Here is a 20215-nt window from a genome sequence, read left to right as displayed (position 1 = left end):
AACTCAGAGTTAGAACATTTTAAACTACTTAGAGAAGCAAAAAGAAACAAGAATGAAAAAGATGAATAAAACCTGTGGGAATTACATGACACCGCCAAGAGACTTAACCTATGCATAATAGGCATTCAAGAAAGAGAATAAAGAGAAAAAGGACCAGGAAGAGTTTATTTTTATTTTTGAGACAGAATTTTGCTCTTATTGCCCAGGCTGGAGTGCAGTGACACGACCTTGTCTCACCGCAACATCCACCTCCTGGGTTCAAGAGATTCTCCTGCCTCAGTTTCCCAAGTAGCTGAGATTATAGGCACCCACCATCACATCCAGCTAATGTTTGTATTTTTCGTAAAGACAGGGTTTCACTATTTTGGCCAGGTTGGTCTTGAACTCCTGACCTCAGGCGATCCACCTGCCTTGGCCTCCCAAAGTGCTGGGATTATAGGTGTGAGTCACCATGCCTGGCAGGAAGAGTATTTTTAAAAATAATGAAGAAAACTTTCCTAATCTGAGGAAAGAAGGCACAGGAAGCACAGAAGTCCCAATTAAATTCAACCCAAAGGGTAGTTCAGCAAGATATATAATAATCAAACTGTCAAAAATTAAAGACAGGGTTCTAAGAGCAGCAAGAGATAAGAAATACATCATATACAATGGAGTCCTAATATTACTATAGGTCGACTTCCCAGCAGATGTCTTGCAGGCCAGGAGACCGTAGGTTAACATATTGAAAGTGTTGAAGGAAAAAAACCACTGCCAACCGGGAATACTTTATTCATTGTTTTCTGCCACCATCTTGGTTCCATGTTCCCCTACAAAATGCCCAGTAAAGACACAGACTGTCTCTGCTACACAGCATGAGTATCCAGAGCCACAGGCAAGAGAGAGTCTGTAGCAGAATCTAACAGTGATGAATCAATACCACAGCTTGAGGAACAAAATTTCACACAGGCAACCATATAAAAAGCCCAGTTGTGAGCAGCAGCTGAAATAGATGAAGAACCAGTCAGTAAAGCACAACATAGTTGGAGTAAAAGGTTGGCACAGAAGGTTATGTCTAAACTGGGTTTTAAGCAGATTGCAGGGGTTACTAGAGACACTATTTGGAAATCCAAGAATACTCTTTGTCATCACAAAACCAGATGTCTGTAAGATTCCAGCTTCAAATGCCTATATGGTTTTTAAGGGAAGCTGAGATTGAGGATTTATCTCAGGAAGCACAGCTAGAAGCTATTGAGAAATTTAAAGTTCAAGGTGAAGCTGTCTCAAACTTTCAAGGAAACATACAGCCTCTTCCAACTGTACAAGAGGAGAGAGTTGAATAAACAGATGTGAAAGTTAAGGACATAGAATTCGTCATGTCACAAGCAAATGTATTAAGAACAAAGGCAGTTCAAGCCCTGAAGAACAACAGTAATGATATTGTTAATGTGATTATGGAATTAACAATGTAGTCAACTGAAAACAAGAACCTTTTTTTTCCTTGTTTCAAAAGAGTAACTGCAGCTTGGCTTGAAATTTGTACTCTTTCTATCATTAATAAAGTTACGGTTTCTTGTTAGATAAAAAAGAATATTTTATCCAGCAAAGCTGTCTTTCACAAGTGAAGAAGAAATTAAAACTTTCCAAGACAAACAACAGTTAAGTAAGTTTATCACCAGTAGACTTACCTTTACAGGAATTGCTAAGGGGAGTTCTTTAAACTGAAATAAAAGGTTGCTAAATAATAATGTTAAATATGAAAGCATAAAACCAATGGTATAGGCAATACAGAGCAATAATCAGAATCCTTTAGTACTATAATAGTGATATATAATTATATTCCTAGTATGAAGGTTAAAGGGCAAAATTGTTAATAACAACTATAGCTAAAATAAATTATCAAGAGATACATATCACAAAATGATGTAAATTCAGGCATCAAAAACATAAAATGTAGGAGGTGAGTAAAATTTTAGAGTTGTATGCAATAAAAGTTAAGCTGTTATCAGCTTGAAGTAGATTGTTATAAGATATTCTGTGTAAGCTTCATGATAACCAAAAAGCAAAAGTAAATCAGAGATGCAAAGAGCAAAATTTAAAAATATTTGGAATATATCACTACAGAAAAGCAACAAGCCACAAAGGAAGACATCAAGAGAGGAAGAAAGAAACAAAGTATCTACAAAACAACCAGAAAACAATGAACAAAATGGTATTTGTAAGTTCTTACCTAGCATTAATTACCTTGAATGTACATGTATTAAATTCTCCAATTCAAAGACATAGAATGAATGAATGGATAAATAAACAAGAGACAACTATATACTATCTACAAGAGATTCACTTCACTTTTAAGGACACACATAGACTGAAAGAGAAGGGATGAGAAAAGATATTTCACAAAAAAAAGGAAACCAAAAGACAGCATAGGTAGCGATACTCTAAGTAAAGAGTGTCGATTTTAAGTAGAAAATTATACAAAGATACAAAGAAGGACATTCTACAATGAAAAAGAGGTCACTTCATCAAGAGGATGTAAAAATTATAAACACATGTGTACCCCACAATGGAGCACCTAAATATGTAAAGCAAATATAAAGGATTTGAAGGGAGAGAGAGATTTCCATTTAATAAGAGTAGATGACTTCAAAACAGCACTTTCAATATAGAACAGATCATGAAGACAGAAAGTTACTGCCGAACTACTGGACTTGAAGAACTCTTTAGACCAAATGGACCTAACAGACATATGCAGAACATTCCATCCAACAACAGAATACACATTATTTTTAAGAACATAGAGAACATCCTCTAGGGTAGATCATTTGTTAGACCACAAGACAAATTTTAGCAAATTTAAGAATACTGAAATCATATCAACTATTTTTTTGACCATAATGATATGAAACTGAAAACTAATAACATGAGGAATTTCAGAAAATTCACAAATATATGTCAAACAACATACTACTTAGCAATCAAGGTCAATACAGAAATTAGAAAATTGACAAACCTTTAGCTAGACTAACCAAGAAAAAAGAGAAAAGACTGAAGTAAAATCAGAAATGAAAGTAGAAGCATTACAATTACAGAAATACAAAAAAAAAAAAGGACAAGCAATGGAGAAACTTAGAGGAAATGGATAAATTCCTAGGCATGTACAACCTATTAAGACTGAATCACAAGAAACAGAAAATCTGAGCAGACTGATAATGGAGTGAGGAGACTGAATCAGCAATAAAAAGTCTCTCATTGCTTAAGTTTGAATATGGTTTGTTTATTCTCACCAAAACTCATGTTGAAATTTGATCCCTAATATGGTGGTGTTGGGAGGTGGGACTCAATGGCAAGTGCTGGGGGTATAGAGGCAGATCCCTCATGAATAGCTTGGTGCTATTCTCCTGGTAGTGAGTAAGTTCATGCTATTGAAAGACTTGGCTAATTCCCACAAGAATGAATTACTTCGCATGAGAGGAGGCTATTATAAAGCCAGAATGCTCCTCAAGTTCCCTCATCTCTGCCTTTTCTGCTTCTCCTTTGATCTTTTCTGCCATGTTGTGATGCAGCATGAAAGTACTCTCTAGAGGCCAGGGCCATGCATGCCCTAGAACTTCTCAGCCTGCAGAACTGTGAGCTAAATAACCTCTTTTCTATATAAATGACCCAGTCTCAGGTATTCTTTTACAGTGACACAAAATGGACTACAACATCCATCAAAGAAAAATCCAGAACCTGATGGCTTTATGACTGATTTCTACCAAACATTTAAATAAAAACTGATATTAATTCTCCACAAACTTCCAAAAAATGAAAGTGGAGAGAATACTTCCTAATTCTTTTCACAAGGGCATCATTAACCTGACACCAAAGCCAGACAAGAACATCACAAAATAAGAAAACTACAGACCAGTATCTTTGATGAATACAGATGCAGAAACCCTCAACAAAATGCTAGCAAACATAAGAATGCATTAGAATGATAAATCTCCATCAAGTGGGATTTATTCCTGGGATGCAAGGATGGTTCAACATTTACAGATCAATAAATCAGAGATACCATAGTAACATAATCAAGGAAAAAGCATGATTATTTCATTAAATGCAAAAAAAAATGTATTTGACAAAATTCAACATCTTTCTATGATAAAAACCACTCAACAAATTAGTTATAGATAAAATGTACTTCAACACAATGAAAGCCATATAATATAAGCCCACAGCTAACATCATACACAATGTTGAAAAATTGGGAACGTTTCCTTTAAGATCCTGAACAAGGCAAGGATGTTCATTGAAAGTATTGAAAGTCCTTGCCAGGGAGTTTGGTCAAGAGAAAGAAATAAAAAGCATCCAAACAGAAAAAGGAAGAAGTAAAATTGTCACTGTTGGCTGACAACATGATCTTATACATAGGAAATCCTACAGACTCCATCAAAAAATTTTAGAATTGATATAAAAATTCAGTAAATTTGCAGAATATGAAATTAACACAGAAAAATCAGCAGCATTTCTCTACACTCACAACAAACTTTCTGAAAAAGAAATCAAGAAAACAATCCCATTTACAATAGTTACAAAAAATGAAACACTTAGAAATAAATTTAACCAAGAAGGTGAAAGAACTGTATATAAAAAACTATAAAATATCAAGAAAAGAAACTAAAAAAGACACAAATAAATGAAAAGATATTCTGTGTTCATGTTCTGGATGAATTATTATTATTAAAACATCTATACTACTCAAAGTCATCTACAGATTTAATCCAATTCATATCAAAATATCAATGTAACTTTTCATAGCTACAGAAAAAGCAAACTGGGTCAGGTGCGGTGGCTCATGACTGCAATGCCAGTACTTTGGGAGGCCAAGGCAGGCAGATCACTTGAGATCAGGAGTTCAACATCAGCCTGGGCAACATGGTGAAACTCCATCTCCACTAAACATACAAAAATTAGCTGGGCATGGTGGCCTGTAATCCCAGCTACTCGGAAGGCTGTGGTAGAAGAATCACTTGAACCCAGGAGGTGGAGGTTGCCGTGAGCTGAGACTGCATTCCAGCTTAAGCAACAGATTGGAGACTGTCTCAANAAAAAAAAAAAAAAAAAAAAAGAAAAGAAAAAGAAAAAAGAAAAAGAAAATTGAACCACACACACACTCAAAAACCAAAACAAATAACCAAGGCAATCATGAGCAAAAAGAATAAAGCTAGAGGTATCATATCAACTATAGTTGATTTCAAAGTATACTGCAAAGTAATAGTAACTAAAAGAACATGGTACTAGCATAAAATAGACACATTGATCAATGAAACAGAACAGAAAGCATAGAAATGAACCTGTTTATCTAGGGTAAATTAATTTTTGACAAAGGTGCCAAGAATACACAATGGGAAAAGAACAGTCTGTTCAATAAGTGGTAATAGGAAAACTGGATATCCATATACAAAAGAAAAAAACTGGACCCTTATCTCACCCCATATACAAAAATTTAACTGAAGATGGGTTAAAGATTTAAACATAAAACCTGAAAATGTGAAACCACTAGAAAAAAACATAGGGGAACAACTACATGACATTGCTCTGGGCAATGATTTTTTGTTGTTGTTGTTAGATTTGATTGGAAAGGCATGGGCAACAAAAGCAAAAATAGACAATTGGAATTACATCAAAATTAAAACTTTTGTATGACAAAGAAAACAATGAACAGAGTGAGGACGCAGACCACAGATTGGGAGAAAATATTTGCAAGCCATACATCTGATAAGGGATTAATATCTAAAATATGTAAGAACCTCAATTATATAGCAAGAAAATAAATAATCCAATTTAAGAATGGGCAAAGAATCTGAATAGACACTTCTGAAAAGAAGACAAAAACAAATAATCCAATTAAAAAATGGGCAAAGAATCCACATAGACATTTCTGAAAAGAAGACATACAAATAGCTAACAAACACATGAAAAAATGCTTGACATTATTAATCATTAGGGAAATGCAAATTAAATTCACAATGAGATATCGCTTCATACCTGTTAGAGTGGCTATTACTAAAAGGAGGAAAGATAACAAGTGTTGATTAGGGTATGGAGAAAAGGGAATTCTTGTACACTGTCAGTGGGAATGTAAATTAGTACAGCTATTATGGAAAACTGTATGGTGCTTCCTTTAAAATCTAAAAACGCATATACCATATGATCCAGCAATGCCACATATGGGTGTTTCCCTGAAAGATTTGAATCAGTATGTCAAAGACATGTCCACACTCATACGTTCATTGCGGTCCTATTCACAACAGTCAAGACATGGAATCAACCTAAGGGTCTATCACTAATGAATGTATAAAGAAAATGTATATATACACAATGGAATACTAACGTACTCAACTTTAAAAAAGGAAGAAATTCTGGGCCAGATGTGGTGGCTCATGCCTGTAATCCCAGCACTTTGGGAGGACAGGAAGAGAGGATCACCTGAGGTCAGGAGTTTGAGACCAGGCTGGCCAACATGGTGAAATCCCAACTCTATTAAATAAATACAAAAATTAGCTGGGCATGGTGGCACACATCTGTAATCCCAGTTAGTTGGGAGGCTAAGGCAGGAGAATTGCTTGAACCCTGGAGTTGGAGGTTGTAGTGAGCCTAGATTGTGCCACTGCACTCCAGCCTGGGCAACAGAATGAGGCTCTGTCTCAAAAAATAAAAAAGGAAGAAATTCTGTCAACATGGATGGAATTGGAAAAAATCATGTGAAGTGAACACAAAACAGAAAACAAATAACACAAGACAAATAATACATGTTCTCACTTCATTTTGGTATCCAAAACAATTGAAACCATGGGAACTGAGAGTAGAATGATGGTTACCAGAGGCTGAAGGTGGGGGGAATGCGCAGATGATAATCAAAGCCTCAGTTAGACAGTAGGAATAAGTTGGAATTTTGAAATCTATTGCACCGTGTGGTAAATATAGCTAGTAACCGAGTACTGTACATTTTCATACCACTTAAGACAATAAATATCAAATGTTCTCATCATAAAAATTTCAAACATTTGAGGTGATGAATAGGTTTATTAGGTTCATTTAACTATTCCATTGTATTAAAAAATCCTAGCAGCACTTTATACTTCACAAATATACACGACTATAATTTTTCTATATGTATAAAAAAAAAAAACATTTTGTCTGCAACCACTAGACTTAATCCAGTCAAGATGTGCTAGCTGCACACTAAGATTTGGTTTGTTACATTGGGATGTGTAAAACATATGACCTCTCAATAGACATAAATCCCACTGCTTGTAGAAGTGCTGTAAGTATATGCTCTAAAAATGTAGAAATTTAATTTGACATAATTTCCATAAAATAAATGGTGCATTTGGAATTGTATGTGCTTTGCTATCAAGCATATTCCTGACAGCAAAGAATGTTCATTTTGACAAGATGATGATGAGAAACAAATCTTTTGCTTACAATTATACATATCTGATGATATGAAGAACATTCTACAGAGTAGCTTCTGGCTTCATACATTTCAAACGTTGCTTCTTTAACTCTGCTTATGGTACTGAGTGCTACAGGATGCATTTGTATCACTTAACAGTGTTTCTCCTAACACAAAGCCACTGTATTGTGTGTTGGCCCAGTGGGTGGAAGGAGACAGGTACAATAACTATAGACCAAAGAACTTCAAGTCATAGAAACATTTTTTTGTTTTTTTTGAGACAGAGTCTTGGTAGGTTGTCCAGGCTGAAGTGCAGTAGCATGATCTCAGCTCACTGCAACCTCTGCCTCCAGGGTTCAAGCGATTCTCCTGTCTTAGTCTTCTCAGTAGCTGGGATTACACGTGCTTGCCACCACATCTAGCTAATTTTAGTAGAGACTGTGTTTCACCATGTTGGCCAGGCTGGCTTCAAGTGATCCACCTGCCTCGGCCTCCCAAAGTGCTGGGATTATAGGTGTGAGTCATTGAGCCCAGCCTGAGTCATTTAAACTTAATCCAATTTAACCCAAACTAATTATGCCTCAAATTCCACTTTAGCTGAATCCCCCAAATACTATGGCCATTTCAAACACATGAAGGTATGAGTGACAGATGGCAAATCTAAGTGGAATGAGACACCAGCTTAAACAGATTAACTATTTTACTTTTATATGTGAGCATGTGAACACATGGGAGGGGCCTGTCCAGTGAGGCTTTGGAGTAAATTCATCTCTCCATTTGGGCTTGAAAAACTTGCCTAGCATGTAATCTGGAGGTTCCTAATAGGGAAGATTCGCTACTACTATATACTGATTGAAGAATAGGCATCTTTCTTATGCTTTTTGAAGATGGCAAAGGTGTAAGAAATATTCAGGATCCAAAAAGGTAATATTATGTTGTCTTTTATATCAGATGCAATATTAACATTTCTTGAAAGCAAAAGAAAAGCATGAATTAGGTGTAATCTGCTGCCTAAGTTAAGAGGTAAAAACAATTCCATTAGTGAGTAACTCATTCCCAAGAGAAATAAATGTCATTTAAATAATATGAATGAGGAGTACCTGTGCGTCAGGCAGAACCACCGTGGATGTTTGCAGCCCAGGGGCTACATCCTTACTTCAAGCCTCTTGCTGATAAGTAATTTCAGGTCATGTGGGATAAGAAATATGTTGCAGTCATGAGTTGTCTACCCAGTACATCAACTCACTTGAGATGATAAAATTGTTCCCTTAGAGCAGAATCTGGCAAATGTTGTCTGTAAAGAACCAAATATAGTAAATATTTCAAATATTTATGGAGGCCAAAATTTGAATTGCATAAAATTTTCATGTGTCACAAAATATTTTTATTTTGATGTTTTTAACTACTAAAAAATATATAAAATTTTTAGTTTGTAGGCTGTACAAAAACAGGTGGATCTTCAGAGGCAGATCCAAGATGGCCAAATAGGAACAGCTCTGGAGTGCAGTTCCCAGTGAGAACAACGTGGAGGGTGAGTGATCACCACATTTCCAAATGAGTTATTACTGCCCACAGACCAGGAGATTCCTGGACTGAAAAGTGCCACAAGTTTCCAGCATGGCTGTTTCAGCTGGCACAGTGGGTTTCCCCACAAAAACTCAGACAAATGTGGGCGGCCATTTCAACTGGTGCCTGGAATGCCTGGGAGACAGAGCCACCCATTCAACTGAAAAAAAGGGGGCTGAAACAGGGAGCCAGGTGATCTGGCCCAGTGGGTCCTACCCCCACAAAGACCAGAAATCTGAAATGCTCTGGATTGAGTTTCACAGCAAGTGCAGCTGGACCTGAGATGGTCCAGCTCTGTGGGGGCAGGGCATCCACCATTACTGAGGCAGTCCACCACTACTGAGGCAGTCTGCCACTACCAAGGCAGTCTGCCATTACTGAGACAATCAGCCATTGCTTAGGCAATTCGCCATTACTGAGGCAGACCACCATTACCGAGGCAGTTCTAACTATACCTCTATAAACAAAAATGCAAGGAAGTTCACACAGCAGCTTGGCAGAGCCCACGGCAACTCAGCATTGCCTCTGCTAGCAGACTGTGACTAGGCTACCTCCTTGCCGGGCAGGGCATCTCTGAAAAAAGGCAGCAACACCTCAGGAACTTATAAATAAAGCCCCACCTTTCCACCTGGGCGAAAATAAAGTTATGAGTTCCACTGCAGCAGACTTAAACGTACCTGCCCAGCAGCTCTGAATGGAACAATGAAGCTCACAGCTCAGCACTTGAGCTCCTATAAGGGACAGACTGTCTCTTCAAGTGGCTCCCTGAGCCCCATATATCCAAAGAGACACCTCATAAAGGAGAGCTCAGGCTCACATCCAGTGGGTATCCTTCTGGGACAAAGATAACAGAAGAAGAAACTGGCAGCAACCCTTACTGTTCTGCAGCTGCCACAGGTGATACCCAGGCAAGCAGGCTCTGGAATGGACCTCTAGCAGTCCTAAGCAGAGGGGAGTGACTGTTAGAAGGAAAACAAAAAAACAGAAAGAAATAAATTCATCATCAACAAAAAGGATGTCCACTCAGAAACCCCATCCGAAAGTCACCAACTACAAAGACTACAGGTAGATAAAGCCACTAAGACGGGAAGAAACCAGTGCAATACGATGAAAACACCCAATACCAGAATGCCTCTCCTCCTCCAAGGGATCACAACTCCTCACTAGCAAGAGAACAAAGCTGGATGGGGAATGAACCCGATGAATTGACAGAAACAGGTTTCAGAAGGTGGGTAATAAACTTCTCTGAGCTAAAAGAACATGTTTTAACCCAATGCAAAGAAACTAAGAACCTTGAAAAAAGGAAGAAAAGAAATATAAATGACTTGGTGGAGCTGAAAAACACGAGAACTTCGTGAAGCATATACAAGTTTCAATAGCCAAATTGACCAAGCAGAAGAAAGGATATCAGAGATTGATCATCAACTCAATGAAATAAAATGAGATGGTAAGATTAGAGAAAAAAGAGTGAAAAGAAATGAACAAAGCCTCCAAGAATTATGGGATTATGTGAAAAGACCTAATCTACATTTGATAGGTGTACCTGAATGTGATGGAGAGAATGAATCCAAGCTGGAAAACACTCTTCAGGATATTATCCAGGAGAACTTCCTCAACCTAGCAAGCCAGGCCAACATTCAAGTCCAGGAAATACAGAGAACACCACAAAGATATCCTCAAGAACAACAACCCTAAGGCACATAACAATCAGATTTACCAGGGTTGAAATGAAGGAAAAAAAAGCTAAGGGTAGGCAGAGAGAAAGGTCGGGTTACCCACAAAGGGAAGCCCATCAGACTCATAGTGGATCTCTCGGCAGAAACCCTACAAGCCAGAAGAGAGTGGGGGCCAATATTCAACATCCTTAAAAGAACTTTCAACCTGGAATTTCATATCCAGCCAAACTAAGCTTCATAAGCAAAGGATAAATAAAACCTTTACGAACAAGTAATTGCTGAGAGATTTTGTCACCACCAGGCCTGCCTTACAAGAGTTCCTGAAAGAAGCACTAGACAAGGAAAGGAACAACCCGTACCAGCAACTCCAAAAATGTACCAAATGGTAAAGAGCACTGACACAATGACGAAACTGTGTCAACTAATGGGCAAAACAACCAGCTAGCATCAAAATGGCAGGATCAAATTCATACATAACAATATTAACCTTAAATGTTAATGGGCTAAATGCCCCAATCAAAAGACACAGATTGGCAAATTGGATAAAGAGTGAAAACCCATTGGTGTGCTGTATCCAGGAAACCCATCTCACATGTAAGGACACAAAGAAGCTCAGAATAAAGGGCTGGAGGAAGATTTACCAAACAAATGGAGAACAAAAGAAAAAAAAGTAGTTGCAATCCTAGTCTCTGATAAAATAGACTTTAAACCAACAAAGTTCAAAAGAGGCAAAGAAGGGCATTACATAATGATAAAAGGATCAATGTAACAAGAAGAGCTAATAATCCTAAATATATACACACCCAATACAGGAGCATCCAGATACATATAGCAAGTTCTTAACCACCTACAAAGTGACGTAGACTCCCACACAATAATAGTGGGACACTTTACCACTCCACTGTCAATATTAGATCAACGAGACAGAAAGCTAACAAGGATATCCAGGACTTGAACTCAGATCTGGACCAAGCAAACCTAATAGACATCTATAGAACTCTCCATCCCAAATCCACAGAATATACATTTTTCTCAGGACCACATCACATCTACTCTAAAATTGACCACATAATCAGAAGTAAATCACTCCTCAGCAAATGCAAAAGAGTGGAAATCATAACAAACAATCTCTCAGACCACAGTGCAATCAAATTAGAAATTAGGATTAAGAAACTAACTCGGACCGCACAACTTCATGGAAAATGAAAAACTGGCTCTTGGATGTCGACTGGATAAACAATGAAATGAAGGCAGAAATAAAGATGTTCTTCAAAACCAATGAGAATGAAGCCATAATGTACCAGAATCTCTGGGACACATTTAAAGCAGTGACTAGAGGGAAATTTATAGCAATGAATGCCCACATGAGAAACAAGGAAAGATCTAGAATTGACACCCTATCATCAAAATTGAAAGAGCTAGAGGAGCAAGATCAAAAAAACTCAAAAGCTAGCAGAAGACAAGAAATAGCTAAGATCAGACCAGAATTGAAGGACACAGAGACACAAAAAACTCTTCAAAAAAATCAATAAACCCCGGAGCTGGTTTGCTGAAAAGATCAACAAAATAGACAGACTGCTAACCAGATTAATAAAAAAGAAAAGAGGAAGAATCAAATAGATGCAATAAAAAATGATAAAGGGGATATCACCACCAATCCCACAGAAATACAAACTGCCATTAGAGATTACTACAAACAACTCTATGCACATAAACCAGTAAACCTAGAAGAAATGGATAAATTCCTGGAGACTTGCACCCTCCCAAGCCTAAACCAGGAAGAAGTCAAAACCCTGAATAGACCAATAACAAGGGCTGAAGTTGAGGCAGCAATTAGTAGCCTACCAACCAAAAAAAGCTCAGGTCCAGATGGGTTCACAGCGAAAATCTACCAGACATACAAAGAGGAGCTGGTACCATTCCTTCTGAAACTATTCCAAACAACCCAAAAACAGAGAATCCTTCCCAAATCATTTTATGAGACCAACATCATCCTGACACAAAAACCAGCAAAGACTCAACAAAAAAAGAAAACTTCAGGCCAATATCCATGATGAACATAGATGCAAAAATCTTCAATAAAATACTGGCAAACATTTGCAACAGCACATCAAAAAGCTTATCCATCACGACCAAGTAGGCTTCATCCCAGAGATGCAAGGTTGGTTCAATGTACGCAAGTCTATAAACGTAATCCACCACATAAACAGAACCAAAGACAAAAAACATATGATTATTTCAACAGATGCAGAGAAAGCCTTTGATAAATTTCAGTAGCCCTTTATACTAAAATCTCTTAATAAACTAGGTATCAATGGAACACATCTCAAAATAATAAAAGCTAGTTATGACAAACCCACAGCCAGTATCATACTGAATGGGCAAAAATTGGAAGCATTTCCTTTCAAATCTGGCAGTTGACAAGGATACCGTCTCTCACCACTCCTATTCAACACAGTATTGGAAGTTCTAGCCAGAGCAATTAGGCAACAAAAAGAAATAAAGGGTATTCAATTAGTAAAGGAAGTCAAATTGTCTCTATTTGCAGACAACATGATTGTATATTTAGAAGACCCCATTGTCTAAGCTCAAAATCTCCTTAAACTGATAAGCAACTTCAGCAAAGTCTCAGGATACAAAATCGATGTGCAGAAATCACAAGCATTCCTATACACTAATAACAGACTTAAAAAGAGCCAAATGAAGAATGAACTGCCATGCACAACTGCTACAAAGAGAGCAAAATATCTAGGAATACAACTAACAAAGGATGTAAAGGACCTCTTCAAGGAGAACTGTGAACCACTTCTCAAGGAAATAAGAGAGGACACAAACAGATGGAAAAACATACCATGCTCACGTTTAGGAAGAATCAATATCGTGAAAATGGCCATATTGCCCAAAGTAATTTATACATTCAACACTATCCCCATCAAGCTACCTATGACCCTCTTCACAGAGCTGGAAAAAACCACTTTAAACTTCATATGGAACCAAAAGACAGCCTGCATAGCCAAGTTTATTCTAAGCAAAAAGAACAAAGCTTGAGGCATCACACTACCTGACTTCAAACTATGATACAAGGCTACAGTGATCAAAACATCATGGTACTTGTACGAAAACAGAGATATAGACCAATGAAACAGAACAGAGGCCCTGGAGGCAATGCCACACATCTGCAACCATCTGATCTTTGACAAACATGACAAAAACAAGCAATGGGGAAAGGATTCCCTGTTTAATAAATGGTGTTGGGAAAACTGGCTAGCCATGTGCAGAAAGCAGAAACTGGACCCCTTCCTGACACCTTACACTAAAATTAACTCCAGATAGATTAAAGATGTAAACATAAGACCTAACATCAAAAACCCTAGAAGCAAACCTAGGCAAAACCATTCAGGACATAGGCATAGGCAAGGACTTCATGATAAACACCAAAAGCATTGGCAACAAAAGCCAAAATAGACAAATGGGATCTAATTAAACCCCAGAGCTTCTGTACAGCAAAAGAAACAATCAGTAGAGTGAACCAGCAACCAACAGAATGGGAAAAAATTTTTGCAATCTACCCATCTGACAAAGGGCTAATATCCAGAATCTATAAAGAACTAAAACAGATTTACTAGAAAAAAATAAACCCATCCAAAAGTGGGCAAAGGGTATGAACAGATACTTTTCAAAAGAAGATATATATGAGGCCACAACATGAAAAAATGCTCATCACTGATTATTAGAGAAATGCAAATGAAAACCACATTGAGATATCACCTCATGCCAGTTAGAATGGTGATCATTAAAAAATCTGGAGACAACAGATGCTGGAGAGGATGTGGAGAAATAGGAACACTTTTACACTGTTGGTGGGAGTATAAACTAGTTCAACCATTGTGGAAGACAGTGTGGTGCTTCCTCAAGGACCTAGAAATAGAAATACCATTTGACCCAGCAATCCCATTACTGAGTATATATCCTAAGGCTTATAAATGATTCTATTATAAAGACACATGCACCCTGTATGTTCATTGCAGCACTGTTTATAATAGCAAAGACCTGGAACCAACCCAAATGCCCATTGATGATAGCCTGGACAAGGAAAATGTGGCACATATACACCATGGAATACTATGCAGCCATAAAAAAACGACGAGTGTGTGTCCTTTATAGAGACATGGATGAATCTGGAAACCATCATTCTCAGTAAACTGACGACAAGAACAGAAAATCAAACACCACATGTTCTCACTCATAGGTGCGTGCTGAACAATGAGAACACATGGACACAGGGAGGGGAGCATCACACACTGGGGTCTGTTGTGGTGTACTAGGGGAGGGACAGCAGGGGATAGGGAGGTTGGGGAGGGTTAACACGGGGAGAAATACCAGATATAGGTGAAGGGCGGATGGAGGCAGCAAACCACATTGCCATGTATATACCTATCCAACAATCCTACATGTTTTGGTTTACATACATATATATATATGTATATGTGTATATATATATATGTGTGTATATATATATATATATAAAAGTGTATACATATATGTATATATATGTGTGTGTGTGTGTGTGTGTGTATATATATATATATATATGTATGTATGTGAACAAAAAAAACAGGTGGCATGTCAGTTTTTACCCAGACTATTATTTACTGGTCTTTGTTCTAAAATATGCAGAGAAAAGATTTGGGATTAGGCTGATGGTAGGTTTAGAAGGACACCACTTTTCTGTTCCACATTTCTATGCAGAAGATATTTCTCAAATTGCAAGTAATGCTGTATATCAGCTGTTTAGTAGGTACCATGCTGAAGATCTAAAATGCATGACGCGTATCTCCTCCCTAAAAGTGCTCAAATGCAATGCAATCACCTTCCCAACCTATGACTTTTGATTTGCTTTTGGTGATTTGGCTTGTCTTGGCTATTAGTCTGAATCAATATTGTATCTTATAGAGACACGGTACCAGTGCAGCATCATGGGCAAAGCCCAATTTGGTACGAGATCCCTGGTAGCCAAGTGGGCAGCACCCCGATTACCAAGATGGACTGGCCACTCTGTCTGCATCTGGTGTCCTCTTCCTGCCACTGTGCTCCTTATGGGTCCCTCTTACTATAATGAGTTTTGAAGTTCAAGAAGCTTTTGCACAGAAAGTATTGGTTCCAGTTACTTGTATTTTCAAGAAACATCAATTTAGGAATAAAGACATGGTTTACATAATGAAAAACATGTTATATAATTAAAAACATAATTTTCATTAAGTTCAGTATATAAAAATTAAGTCCATTTATAAATCTGTATCTAAATAAGAATTTTACCTTTCCTTGCTCTTTGATTAATGTTTGATTAAGTAACACAGGATAAACATCCTTAAGTAATCAGCCTGTAGTTTATCCAATTTACGTAAGCATTTTATATTAAATTTGTAAATATATTCCATGAATTTTACTTCAAATTCCTGACCAGGCAGGCCTACCACCCAAACAATAAAACCTTTAATATATTGAAACAATGTAAATTAAACATATAAATATAGAAACCCAATAGTTCTTTTAAGCATTCCAACTTTCAACTTAAAAACTGTAAGTTTATAATCACATATTTGAAAGTGGAATCCCCCATCAGATTATGTCAATTTCTCTTAAACATTATAGGCATAATAAATATCAAACATATAGATTGCTCCAGTGACTATAAAACCTACACTTAAACTTAATCTCTGAAATACAAATAATATGGGTCAAATTAACTTCACTAAGTTTTAAACATTCTAGGGTAGCAAGACTTTTAAGTCAGGGGTCAGCAAACTGACCTGCCATATTTGGCCTGCTGCCTATTTTTCTATGGCCCCAAGCTAAGAAAAATTTCTCCATTTTTAATAGTCAAGACATAAAAGAAAAAGATGATGATTTCAATACCCATAAAATTTTATAGGAACACAGCTTGGCTCATTTGTTTCCATATAGTCTATGGCTGCTTTGGGGCTACAACATCAGAGTTGAGTGGTAAACACAGAGGTCATATGGCCCTCAGACCAAAAATATTTACTCTTTGTATCTTTATAAGAAGTTGGTTAACCCTCTTTTATATTTAGAAGAAACCTAAATAAAGGATCATTGCATCAGAAACTTTTGCCTGAAAGGAATTTGAAACTAAAGGCAGAGAATGTCTTTTAGAAGGTTGTTTATTGTCCACCTTTCTGCACTTCCCCAGAGAACTAACAACACAGGTTGAGGATAGGAAAGAAGGGAAGACAAAGGGAAGAAAAACTCTCTTTTGGTGTAAGAATAGAGATCCCCTCCTGCCACATGACCACCTACACTTTCTCTCCTCCAATGCAAGTGATACTTTTCTGAGCAGTTTAGAGCCTACTGGTAACTGTTAAGCTATGGGGTGCTTCCCATAGCATGCTTAGGAGGAAGTGGTACAAAAGGGTGGTTTCCCTAATCCTTCTAGTGACACAAGTTGAGGTAGTATCATTTAGGAGAGAAGAAAGTTCTGGCCCTTTGGTTGCCATTAGCTTTGCCTTTCAGTAACGTCATGAAAAGAATTGCTGAGATGCCTACAGACTATTATGCAGGGTCCAGTTTTCCTATTTTAGAAGATTTAATGTCTTAAAACTAAAATAGGGAAAAAAATAATCAAAACTGGGTTACAGGTTACATTTCGGTCTCTTGTTTTTGGCTTTTGACAAGAGTACATTTACCTAAGTTGATAATAATTGGGGAAGGGAGGGTTTGCAGATTTAATCTGAAATAGTTCTTGAAAGTGAGCACGAATACGTACGTGCATGTGTAAGCATCTATTGATTTTTATGTCCTTCAAGCATGAATTAATTAGCACCTCGTGGTTACCATCCCAGCCCAGAATATTCAAGGTAAGTTCAGCTATAATGGATTTGGCAGGAATCAGGATCTGGCCATGCTGAGTCACAGCATCCCCAAAGTTAAAAAATACCAAATGCATGACAGTGCTACCTCTTAGTGGTGACTGATTTGTAGGGTGGTCATTATTAGTCCATCAAGATGTCTTATTTAAGGGGAACATGTGGGCAGTCTTAGTATTATAGCCCTGAAGTAAGAAACAGATGCCAGGTATAGTTTCAGTATAGTCACCCCCAAGCGTATGGGCCTGGAGCGAGGAGGGTAGCACTGCCCAGCAGGATGATGATTTCTTGGAGGTTGGTAGATAAATGGACCAAAAATTGGTAGGAGATATCCATGTTGATGAGCGATGTCTTGACTGAAATGTGATATGTTCAATGAACAAGTATACGTACTATGTAATAGTAAGGATTTACAGTACTGATCAATATCCATGTAGGGTAGGTTTTATTGTATGGATAATGACAGTGGATGTGTGACAGTTGATTAAAGAATTATTAGCACATGCTCATATGCATGTGGACTGGATTTTTAATGTGTGTTATACATGAATATACTATGTATGGTTAAACATTTATAGTACTAAATATTCATGGGAACTAGCAGTAATGCACAAAGTACATAAAAGCACTATTATAATAGTGCTAGTTGGTTAATACTGACATGGTAGTCAACGTATATACTGAGGAAGAATTCAGGGAAAAGTTTAATTAGAACTTCAGCTTTGGGTGTTGATGGTGAAGTGGGATGCTTTTTCCTGAGTATCCTGGGGAGGGATCCTCCATTTTTGGTTTACAAGACCAGAGAACTGAATTATATACTACAAGGGCATCTTCATTTAAGCAGTTTATTTTCAATTAGGCTGCTGAGTGATATGGGTGAGGATGGTAGAGAAGTACGTAATAGATGCTGTCTGGTGGTGATAAAAGGGCATTTGACTGGCTGTCCTGCAAATCATGTGAGTGTAAATAGGTCGGCCACTAAGATTCAGAATAGGCCTTGACTCAATGGTTGGAATATTATGCTTTGTTGTTTGGACGCCTGAAGCACGGGAATAACTGCCAGACCCATCGCTAAATGCAGTGGTCGTCATCAGACTACAAAGCCTAATATTAATAACAGAAAAGAAGGAAACTGAGGAAAGAGATAAATGTAAAAACAATAGAGTCAGAGAGAATTAGAGTAGAGACAAAGGAATGTGGGGTAAACGGACTTAACTGGGGAAGCTTCTCTTATCCCTAATCTTCACCCTATGACCTAATGCTCTAAGATAAGAACTGGCTGCCTTCAGCCTGTCCCATTAAATCCTTTTGACCTTCCAAAAGGTTGGGGACCATAATCTTACAACCTTCAGTAATATATCCCTTAACATTTTGCCAACCACCCTGAGTGAATCCCAAGAGTTGATATGATATGTATCTCTCACTGTGTTATGATTAGCATATGCAGAGAGTAAAGGGTTGTAATTAGTATATTAAGTCCTATAAGCATAATAGTGATATTAGATTAGGAGAATGAAGCCATAGTCACAAAGAGTTCTCCCACTAGATTCCTGGTATAGGGGGTAAGGCAAGGTTAATAAGATTTGCTAGAAGTCATCATGACGTTATTGTTTATAGGAAATCAGACCTTATGGACCTCTGAAATCAGCTGCCTAGATGATCAGAGTTGCTCTTTACTAGGGGACAGGTAAGAGCGTTTCTAAACCTCAAATATACCTAATTTTGTGAGCTCCTTTAGATGTTAGAGGGGCCATGTCATCATTTTTATGCGGTGTATGATAGACACTGATATAGCATTATCAAGTTTTATAAAACATACTTTCTATAAAAAATCACATCCAAACAAGTTTACATCTTAAAGTATTATTACAAAGTGAAAAACCATGTAGCCACACCCAGGTCAAGATGCAAAACATCACTAGAAAGCTTCCCATTGCCTTTCCTCCTAGGCACACTTTCCTTTGTCATCCCTAAAGAAGATCATTCTCCTGATTTTTATAGCAATTGCTTTTTTGTGTGTTTTCTGTGTAGTGTTGATTGTTAAGTGTTTTCTAAATGTTATCATCTATCCTTTGATGCTTTTGCCCAACATTCTTGTAATTTTTGGGAATTGATCTTTTATGCTCTATATTTTTTCTCCATTGGTTTGCAAGTTATACCTTCTCCTGAGGAATACCCTTTAACATTTCCTTTAGTTTCTTATTGATGGACTCCCCTAGTTTTGTGTAAACATATCTTTATTTCACTATCTTCTTGAAAGATATTTTCTGGGTGTATATATTTAAAAGTCAGCATTTATTGTTACACTTGTTCTTATTATTTTGCAATTAAAACCACCATTCCACAGACTTCTGGTTTCCATTGCTTTTGCTGAGAAATTAGCTGTTAATCTGTTTTAGTGAATGAAAATAGATTACATTCCTCATTTCATTTCCATTGTCTGCTTCCTGGTTTAAACATTTTCTTTTTGTCATTATCTCCCTGTAGTTTCACTATATTTGGGTATGAATTTTTTTTTTTATCTTACTTTGAAATTTTAGGTTGGAGATATGAAACCCAATTATCTCATAATAATTTGGGTGTATTTCACAAAATCAAGGGTATTCTTTTATATAACCATAGTACAATCACAAAAATAATAATAAAGCTATTCAATAGCACTCTAATCTATA

General features: G+C 37.2%; 1 protein-coding gene and 1 pseudogene across 1 annotated transcript in view; one reads left to right on the top strand and one right to left on the bottom strand.

Moving 5' to 3' along the window:
• The window catches only part of LOC108314834, a 47484-nt pseudogene extending 46036 nt beyond the window's left edge, over positions 1-1448 (top strand).
• Positions 1-20215, bottom strand: part of CPA6 (carboxypeptidase A6) — a 320090-nt gene that overhangs the window by 141279 nt on the left and 158596 nt on the right. The window lies entirely within an intron of this gene.

The sequence above is a fragment of the Cebus imitator genome, unplaced genomic scaffold, assembly GCF_001604975.1.
Source record: "Cebus imitator isolate Cc_AM_T3 unplaced genomic scaffold, Cebus_imitator-1.0 Scaffold9, whole genome shotgun sequence".
In the NCBI taxonomy this organism is placed as follows: domain Eukaryota; kingdom Metazoa; phylum Chordata; class Mammalia; order Primates; family Cebidae; genus Cebus; species Cebus imitator.
This window is presented reverse-complemented; position numbering and strand designations above follow the sequence as displayed.